A 10,236-nucleotide genomic window follows, 5' to 3' on the forward strand; every position below is an offset into this window, starting at 1 on the left:
TAGGCCTGTAAATCTGCACTGTAAAAATGTAATTGTTCCACTGTCAGTACGTATAACATCCAAGGAAACATATCTGAAAGGATAGAAAATTGGCTTCAAGGAAAGATGGTGGAAGATTGCTTCTCGGACTGGAGTCCTGTCACTAGTGGTGTGCCTCAGGGTTCGGTGCTGGGCCCGTTACTGTTTATCATCTACATCAATGATTTGGATATGAACATACAGGGCAAGATTAACAAGTTTGTTGTTGATACAAAAGTGTATAGTTTTGCAGATGATTGTGAAAAATTGTAGCAGGATCTGGATCGATTGGCCAGGTGGGCTGAGGAATGGTTGATGGAATTTTATACAGAGAAATGTGAGATGTTGCCATTTGGGAAGTCTAACATGGGCAGGACCTACACAGTGAATGGTAGGCCTCTGGGTAGTGTTGTAGAGCAGAGGGATCTATGAGTATAGGAACATAGTTCATTGAAAGTGGCATCATAGATAGATAAGGTGGTCAAAAAAGGCTTTTGGCACATTGGCCTTTATCAGTCAGAGTATTGAATTATAGAATTGGGCGATCATGTTGCAGTTGTATAAGATGTTGGTGAGGCCACGTTTAGAGTTATGTGTGCAATTTTGGTCACTGTGTTACAGGAAAGATGTCGTCAAGCTGGAAAGGGCACGGATAATATTTACGAGGATGTTTAAGAAGGTATTGCAGTTACTGGAAAATCGAAGGTAGACAAAAATGCTGGAGAAACTCAGCAGGTGAGGCAGCACCTATGGAGCGAAGAAAATAGGCAACGTTTTAGGCCAAAACCCGTCTTCTGTGTCTGAAGAAGGGTTTCGGCCCGAAACATTGCCTATTTCCTTCGCTCCATAGATGCTGCCTCACCCGCTGAGTTTCTCCAGCATTTTTGTCTACTTTATGAGGATGTTGCCAGGTCTAGAGGGTCTGAACTATAAGGAGAGTTGTGTAGGCTTGGACTCTATTCCTTGGAGCGCATGAGGATGAGGGGTGATGAGTGAAATCATGAGAGGAATAGATTGGGTAGATGCACAGTCTCTTGTTCACTCCACCTATTATTGTGGATAATTGACCTAAACATCGCGTGTGGGAGAGATGCCTGCTGTGTTTTTAAAAATAGATTATTTTTGTGATCGAAATTCAATTGCAGGTACATAGCTCCTTGAAAGTGGTGTCACTGGTAGACAGGGTGGTCAAGAAGGCTTTCAATACATTGGTCTTCATCAGTCAGAGCATTGAGCATAGTGTATTGTGTTCAGTTTTGGTCACCATATTATAGGAAAGATGCTGTCAAGCTGGAAAGGGTGGGCAAGGTGGGCCGAGCGGCCTCTTTCCATGCTTAATGAAAAATTATTGAACAAAATGAAGAAATTGAAGAATACAGAACAATGAAATAAGAAAAAACATTGAATAAAATGAAGAAATTGGATGTTATTTGCATCTTGTTCAACACGGACATTGTGGGCTGAAGGGCCCGTTCCTGTGCTGGACTGTTCTATGCTCTATTCTATTCCATAACAAAGGCTATATTCCACAACAATATGCTATATTCTCTTCTATAATAACTATGATATTTATATTCTTATTTATGTCATGTGATCAGAATAGAATTAGGCCATTCGGCCCATCATGCAACTGCACCATTCAATCATGGATGATCTCTCTCCCTCCTAACCCCATTCTCCTGCCTTCTCCCCCTCTGACCCCCGTACTAATCAAGAATCTATCTTCACCTTAAAAATATCCACTGACTTGGCCTCCACAGCCTTCTGTGGCAATCTTCTTCTTCTCATAAATACCACAGATTCACCACAATCTGACTAAAGAAATTCCACCTCATCTCTTTCCTTAAAGAACGTCCTTTATTTCTGAGGCTATAGACAATAGACAACAGGTGGAGGAGTAGGCCATTCGGCCCTACGAGCCAGCACCGTCATTCAATGTGATCATGGCTGATCATCCACACTCAGTGCCCGTTCCTGCATTCACTTCATATTCCTTAACTGCTATCCTGAAGAGCTCTATCTAAATCTCTCTTGAAAGCATCCAGAGAACCGGCCCCTACCGCCCTCTGGGGCAGATAATTCCACACACTCACAACTCTATGTGTGAAAAAGTGTTTCCCCATCTCCGTTCTAAATGGCTTACACCTTATTCTTAAACTATGCCCCCTAGTCTGGACTTCCCCAACATAGGGAAGATGTTTGCTGCCTCAAGCGTGTCCAAACCGTTAATAATCTTGTATGTTTCAGTAAGATGCCCTCTCATCCTTCTAAATTCCAGAGTAGATACCAGGCCCACTGCACACGTGCAGATACCAAGCCCACTGCACACGTGCGGATACCGGGCCCACTGCACACGTGTGGATACCGGGCCCACTGCACACGTGTGGATACCGGGCCCACTGCACACGCGTGGGGCGACGGCGTCCCTTCCGCGGGAGACGGCGTCCCTTCCGCTCAACGGTGCCATTTTCAATTGTGACGCGGCTGACGGGCCTCCCCCAACAGCGCAGGCGCGGATGGTCGTAAATATACTTACTTATTGTTCCCAAATCATCCCGCGGACCGGATTGGATCCCTTTGGGGATGATCAGCCATGATCACATTGAATGGCGGTGCTGGCTTGAAGGGCGAAATCGCCTCCTCCTGCACCTATTGTCTATTTGCATCTCCCCGTGCGTGCGCAGCCGGGAAATCTCCCGGGACGGGAAATCTCCTGAAATTATTTAATTTCCCTAAAATTACCCAAAGACAACCAGAATTTCCCGAATTTCGGGTAATTTCCTTCAAAGTGGAAACGCAGTTGTGTGTGCGTGTGAGTGAGAGCGGTCATTGTGATGTGACGCGGGCTTTGTCTGGACCAATCGCTGACTTGTGTCGCTGACTGACAGGTGGCCGGACCAATCCCGGCCCCGGAAATCACCAGAAGTCCCTCCCCCGACTCGCAGCGGAAGTGCGCCTCTGACCAATCAGGGAATCTGACCAATCACAATCTGGCTCGCCTCCAGATCAACATCCAATCACAGCGCACTGTATCTCCAAACTAAATCAGACATTAAAACATGAGCCCAGACTAAAAGATTTCTTGTAAATTCACAGTATATTTATTGATATCCAACTCATGTGGTTCAGCATCAATATGGTGCAACTTCTCACCGTGTCGATATCACACAGACAAATTCACACAAACTCATCCAGAACATGGAGAATAATTGTTTTGCTTCATGCGTTTTTTTAGCCGTGTGGTCGGGGTATTGACCCGCAAGAGAGATCCAGAGAGGAGAGAGCTAGAAACAGTGGAAATTGGTGCAGGAGTAGGCCATTCAGCCCCTCGAGCTACCTCTCTCTCTTTCACCCTCTCTCTCTATCTCTCTCCCTCTCTTCCCCCCCTCTCTGTTACTGTGTGACCCCCTCTCTCTCTCCCCCCCTCTCCATTACCTCTCTCTCTCTCTCCTCTCTCTATCTCTTCCCTACATCCGTTCGAATGGGAGGAAGTTTGAACGAGCTCAGGGCCGCAGAGCGAATCACGGATTTCAGAGCTGAACGGTTCCCTGCGTCTGCTGAGACCCTCAATAAATAACTCAGTTGCTGCACACCCCACCTCGATCCGTCTCATTTACTCCCCTATCTGCGCAGTATCTCTAAACTAGTGTGTGAACGGGCGATCGCTGGTCAGTGGGCCGAAGGGCCTGTATCCGCACTGTATCTCTAAAACTAAACCTCTCTCTCTCTATCCCTGAGCTGTTGGGGGGAGCAGAGAACGGCGAACTCTCTCCCTGTGAAAGGATAGACAAGACTAAGCAGTGGGATTTTACAGTTCAATGAAAACCATTTTATCTCTCACACACGCTCCCTCTCTCTCATGCACGCACTCTCTTTCTCTCACACACACTCCTTCTCTCATGCACACACTCTTTGTCTCACACACACTCCCTCTTTCTCTCTTTCATGCACACACTCCGTCTCTCTCTCATGCACGCACACCCTCTCTCTCTCTCACACGCTCCCTCTCTCTCTCACATATTCTGTTTACTCTTGGTTGCCAGAATCTCTTCTGTCTTCCTTTTTCAACTGCCAAATAGTGGTCACTTAACCTGTATTTGGTGAGGGTCTGTCTCTGCTTTATGTCTCTAACAGTTGAGAGATAGTCTGCCAATTTATAATCTCTTTTTAGGGCACGGTAACATTCTAAGCTGCTTTGGCTTTTGGTTTCTTTATCCCAATGTTCCAAATACGTTTCTTTACATTGTTTGATAATTTGGTTCAATCTAACTGGTAATTCTATCTCTCTCTCTGTCTCTCTGTATCTCTCTCTGTCTCCCTCTCTCATTGCATCTGTCTCTCTCTATGTCTCTCTCCCTCACTGACTCTCTCTCTCTCTCTCTCTCTCTCTCTCTCTCTCTCTCTCTCTCTCTCTCTCTCTCTCTCTCTCTCTCTCTCTCTCTCTCTCTCTCTCTCTCTCTCTCTCTCTGTCACCGTCTCTGTCTATGTCTCTCTCTCTGTCTCTCTCTCTGTCTCTCTCTCTCTCTCTATCTGCCTCTCCCTCTCTGTCTCTCTCTCTCTCCTTCTCACTATCTCCCTCTCTCTGTCACCCTCTCTCTGTCTCTGTCTCTGTGTCTGTCTCTCTCTCTGACTGTCTCTCTGTCACTCTCTGTGTCTCTCTCTGTCTCTCCATCTCTGCCTCTCTCTTTCTCTGTCGCTGTGTCTGTCGCAGTGTCTGTCACTGTGTCTGACGCTGCGTCTGTCTCTATGTCTGTCTCTCTCTCTCTCTATTTGTCCCTCTCTATCACTGTCCCTCTATGTCTCTCTTTCTTCCTCTCTCCCTCTCTCTCTGTGTCTCTCTCTCTCCCTTTCTGCCTCTCTCTTCCTATCTCTCTCTCTCTGTCTTCCTCTGCCTCTCTCTCTCTCTGTGTCTCTCTGTCTCTGTCTCTATCGTCCTCTCTATGTCTCCCTCTCTGTGTTTCTCTGTCTGTCTCTCTCCGTCTCTCTCTTTGTCTCTCTCAGTCTGTCTCTTTTTCAACTGCCAAATAGTGGTCACTTAATCTGTATTTGGTGAGGGTCTGTCTCTGCTTTATTTTTTATTTTTTTTGAAAATATTTTTTATTGGAGATAGGTACATAACCTAATTACATCATTACAGTCTTACATTTTTAAATTGATAATATTGTCAATTATTATTACATTGTCTCCAATACTTTTTGCCTTTTTAAAAAAAAAACTAGATAGAACTAAAGAGATAGATGAAGTAAAGAAAGAAAAGAAAGAGAGGAAAAACAAAAACAAAAAAAAAAAAAACAAAAAAAAAGGAAAAAGATAGTTAAAGAAGAATGGAAAAATTTATTAAAATAAAAAAGACTTCATTCGAGATATATTCGTACATTTCAGAGTATAGTATTTCATCCATTCTTTAGCCCGCGTGCTAGTCAGGTTCCTGTGCTGAACCATTCTGACCCTTTAAGTAATCAATAAAAGGAGACCATGTTCCAACGAATAATTCCTGTTTGTCCAACAGGGAAAATCTGATTCTTTCCACGTTTAAGGTCTCCGTCATTTCTATAATCCACATTTTGATTGTGGGGGCCGTAGGGCCTTTCCAAAATTTTAGAATTAATTTTTTTCCTGTTATTAAACTATAATCAATAAAGTTTCTTTGTGTTGTTCTAAGTGTTTGATTTAATTCTAATATTCCGAGTATTATTAATTTTGGATCTTTTATTTTATTTATTTATTTATTTATTTTATTTATTTATTTATTTTTTTCCTTCTCTTTCTTTTCTTTCTTTACTTCATCTATCTCTTTAGTTCTATCTAGTTTTAAAAAAAAAGAGAGGGAGATAGTGAGAAGGAGAGAGAGAGAGACAGAGAGGGAGAGGCAGATAGAGAGAGAGAGAGAGACAGAGAGAGAGACAGAGAGAGAGACATAGACAGAGACGGTGACAGAGAGAGAGAGAGAGAGAGAGAGAGATAGTCTGCCAATTTAAAATCTCTTTTTAGGGCACGGTAACATTCTAATCTGCTTTGGCTTTTGGTTTCTTTATCCCAATGTTCCAAATACGTTTCTTTACATTGTTTGATAATTTGGTTCACTCTAACTGGTGATTGGGGATCTATATTGATCTGAGGCCGGTCAGGATTTAACTGGATAGGGTTTAACACACTCTATCTCTCTCATGCACACTCTATTTCTCTCACACACACACTCTCTCTCTCTCTCTCTCTCTCTCACACACATACTCTCTTTCTCTCACACACTCCCTCTCTCTCTCTCATGCACTCTCTCTCTCTCTCTCTCTCATGCACGCTCTCTTTCTCACACACACTCCCTCTCTCTCTCATGCACACTCTCTCATGCACACACACTCCCTCTCCTCCCCCCCCCCCTCCCCTCCTCCCCCTTCTCTCTCGCCCTTTCTCTCTCCCCCTCTTTGCTGGAAAAGAGATAGAGAATGAGAGAGAGAAGGGAAGGAGAAGAGGAAGCGAGAGAAGAGGAGAGAGAGAAAGAGAAAGAAAGAAAATGACAGAGAAAAAAAAAAAGACAGAGAAAAAAATGAAGGCTGCCAGTAGCTAAGATGGCTGTCAAGGGCTTCACTCCCATTGACTACAATGGAACCCTGCCAGTAACTAAGATGGCCGTCCAGGGCTTCACTCCCATTGACTTCAATGGAAGTGCCTTGACCAAAGATGGCCGCTTCCCTGGGCATCACTCCCATTGATTTCAATGGAAGACTGCCAGTAGCTAAGATGGCCGCCCGGGGCTTCACTCCCAATGGACTGCAATGGCAAACGGCCAGTAGACAAGATGGCCGCCTGCAGCTCTACAGGGAAATGCCAGCATCCAAAATGGCCGCTCCCGGCTTCACTCTCATTGACTTCAATGGAAGGCTGCCAGAAGCTAAAATGGCGGGGTCGAGTGGTGGGGGGGAGAGAGAGAGAGAGAGAGAAGGGGTAGAGAGAGGGAGGGTAGTGTATGCGTGTGTGTCTGGGGATTATTGCCTCCTCACCAACCCCTCCCCCTCCTCCTCGTTCCCTCCCACCCTCTCGCTCTCTCTCTCTCCATCTCCCTCTCTCTCTCCCTATCTCCATCTCTCTTTCCCCGACGGCCATTTTGTTGTCAACCTCCATAGTTGGCCAATCTTCAATCCCTCCTTAATCTCACCCCTGGAGCCCTGCTGACCCCGGGTTCTTCCCCGGGAGAGCGCCCCGTTGGGAGGGAGTGATTGAGAGGAAAGGACCGCACAGAGGCGGAAATGATTAATGAATTAAAAGGTTTATTGGCCAAGTATTCACATACAAGGAATTTGCCTTGGGGCTCCGCCCGCAAGTGACAACATGATATACAGTGACAGTTATGAATGACATATAATACATTAAACATTAATAATAACACATTAGTGATTAAATGACCACTTTCTGTTATTTGCACTTTACCAGTTTATTTATTCATGTGTGTATATATTTATATCATGGTATATGGACACATTTATCTGTTTTGTAGTAAATGCCTACTATTTTCTGTGTGCTTAAGCAAAGCAAGAATTTCATTGTCCTATACGGGGACAGATGACAATAAACTCACTTGAACTTGAAGTTGAAATACCAGAGCAAAAGGAGGCGACAGATTTTTGTTTACTACTCGTGGAAAAATAGCTGTTTTTATGCCTGGCTGTGGCGGCCATGACAGTCCGGTGTCGCCTTCCAGAGGGAAGTGATTCACAGAGAAGACACTTAACCCAATGGTGGCCATTTTGTTGTCGACCTCTGTTGTTGGCCAAACTTCAGTCCCTCCTTAATCTCACCCTGGAGCCATTTAAATCTCATCTCCTCCATTCTATCCTTTTCTCTCTCTCTACCCCCCTCTCTCTCTATGTCTCTCTCCCCCCTTCGCTCTTTTCTTTCCCCTCTCTCTCTCTACGGCTCTCTCCCCCCTCTCCCCCTTTCCCTCTCTACCCTCTCTTTTTCCCTCTTTCTCTCTTTATAAACTATATTTAAGTTAGCTAAACTATAATAAACTAAACTGAAAACACATTGTAGATGGTTATGCATGCAACCTATAATGTAGCTACCTCATCACCACTAACCACGCCCCATCATATCAGTATAACTGTAGTCTCCTCCCTTTGTTCCTCCCATTAGGTCCCAGTACGCCTGAAGGCTGGATGCAGTCAGTGCTGGGACGTGTGTGCCATGTGCTATAATAAACTACCAGTAAAGGTTACAGTGTGTCAGGAATCACTCCTTTACATGGCGTCAGAAGTTTAAAACTCGCGTTTCCCGTTTACCGGTTTTCATTTATTTTGTCCCCGTTAGTGCCCAGTTTCGGGTTTCCCTTGATATGGCATCCTCATGCCGAAAGCCATCTCCCCTGGTCTTCGATGCTGACATTGCGGAACGATGGTCGACTTTTGTGATGGACTACACTCACTACGTCAATATTGCGAACCGGAACGACCCAGCCGCGGTCAAAGCATCACTCTTGCTCAACCTGGCCGGTCCCGACGCAATGAAGAGAGCTCAAGCCTTTGTCTACGAACCAGCGGTCCTGGATGACAACGACCTACCGGTCGAGCCAGCTGAATTGGCCGACGACCCGGTATGTCTTTTGCGCAAATTCGCGGAGATATGTGACCTGCCCTCCAACCGTATACTGGAGCGGGCCAGGTTCTTCTCACGCAAGCAACAGCCGGATGAACCTGTTGAATGCTTCATTGCCGACCTGCGGCACCTCGCTCAGAGGTGCCGATTCGAAACCATGCGCGACCAGCTCACCAGAGACATTCTCGTTACCGGTATGATCGATCAGAAGCTGCGTGCCGACCTGCTGCAACGGCCTGACCTAACCCTGACTCAAGCAATGCATGCGTGCCGCATTGCTGAAGTGGTCAACCCTCCTCACGGACAGAGGGGGTCTGACAACCGAGCCATAAATTTAACTAGTGTTGCTGGACAACGACGGATGAAGGAGAACTTTCGCCCTCCACAGCGGCCCGTTCGTACACCCCGGGACCCAAGATCTAACAAGTGTCCTAACTGCAGCTACGTGCACTCCTCAGAATCACAGTGCCCAGCCCTTGGTAAGACCTGCAATTTCTGCGGGAGAAGAAACCATTTTGCAGCTGTCTGCCGATCCCGTGGGAAAGTGCCCTCAGCTCCCAGACAACTCCTAAACAACCTTCTGCAAGTTGATAGCGAGATGGACTCTCAGCCCTCTGTTGACGCTGCCCCCGACTCTGAGCTCAGCTTTTCCACGGGAGATGTAAGTATTTACACTCTCCTCCACAGCCGATCTCGCCTCCCCGATCCTTCTGTGAACATAACTGTAAACAATAAGTCTTTCTCTGCTAAACTTGACACGGGGGCGAAGGTGAACGTAATGTCAACAAAGCTGTTCCACCAGATAAGGAATAATGAGCTGCTGATTGCCGACCGTTCTGTTTTGCGTGCCTATGGGGGAGAGGAACTAACACCTGTGGGGAGGGCGACTTTCCACTGCGTGCTGCAGGAATCTTCCCAGGACCTGTCTTTCTTCATTCTGGACAGTGACTGTGTGACGTTGCTTAGCAACCGGGCCTGCCAGGATCTTGGGCTGGTGTCGTTTAAACCATACGGTCCACGAGGTGCAAACCTGTGATGGATCCACTATGTGAGTACCCAGACCTGTTTGACGACAAGCTGGGGAAGCTGCCGGTGGTGTACAAGATCGCAACTGACCCATCTGTGGAGCCTGTGATCCGTCCACCCCACAGAGTGTCTTTTGCCATGAAGGGCAAGGTGGAGAATATGCTTAAGGACATGGTCAACATGGGAGTGCTGGAGGCTGTCAGCGATCCAACCGTATGGGTCTCCACCATGGTCGCCACGTTGAAGAAAGGAAAAAACGAGATACGGATATGCATCAACCCTAAGGACTTAAATATGGCGATTAAACGGCCCCACTACCCCATGAGGACTGTCGAAGATGTTTGCCGCCCAGGTGGGACAAGCTACAGTGTTCTCCGTCCTCGATGCAAAAAGTTCGTTTTGGCAGATACCACTGGACAAACGCTCCACGGACCTGACCACGTTCAGCACGCCCTTCGGCAGGTTTAAGTTTTTACGGATGCCGTTCGGCATCAACTCTGCCAGCGAGGTATTTCAGCGTTCTATGGAACAATTATTCGCAGGTCTGCCCTGCGCGATCATTGTGGATGACATTCTGGTCTATGGGAGGGATGTGGCCGAACA

This window comes from Amblyraja radiata, chromosome 16, assembly GCF_010909765.2.
Source record: "Amblyraja radiata isolate CabotCenter1 chromosome 16, sAmbRad1.1.pri, whole genome shotgun sequence".
Taxonomy (NCBI): domain Eukaryota; kingdom Metazoa; phylum Chordata; class Chondrichthyes; order Rajiformes; family Rajidae; genus Amblyraja; species Amblyraja radiata.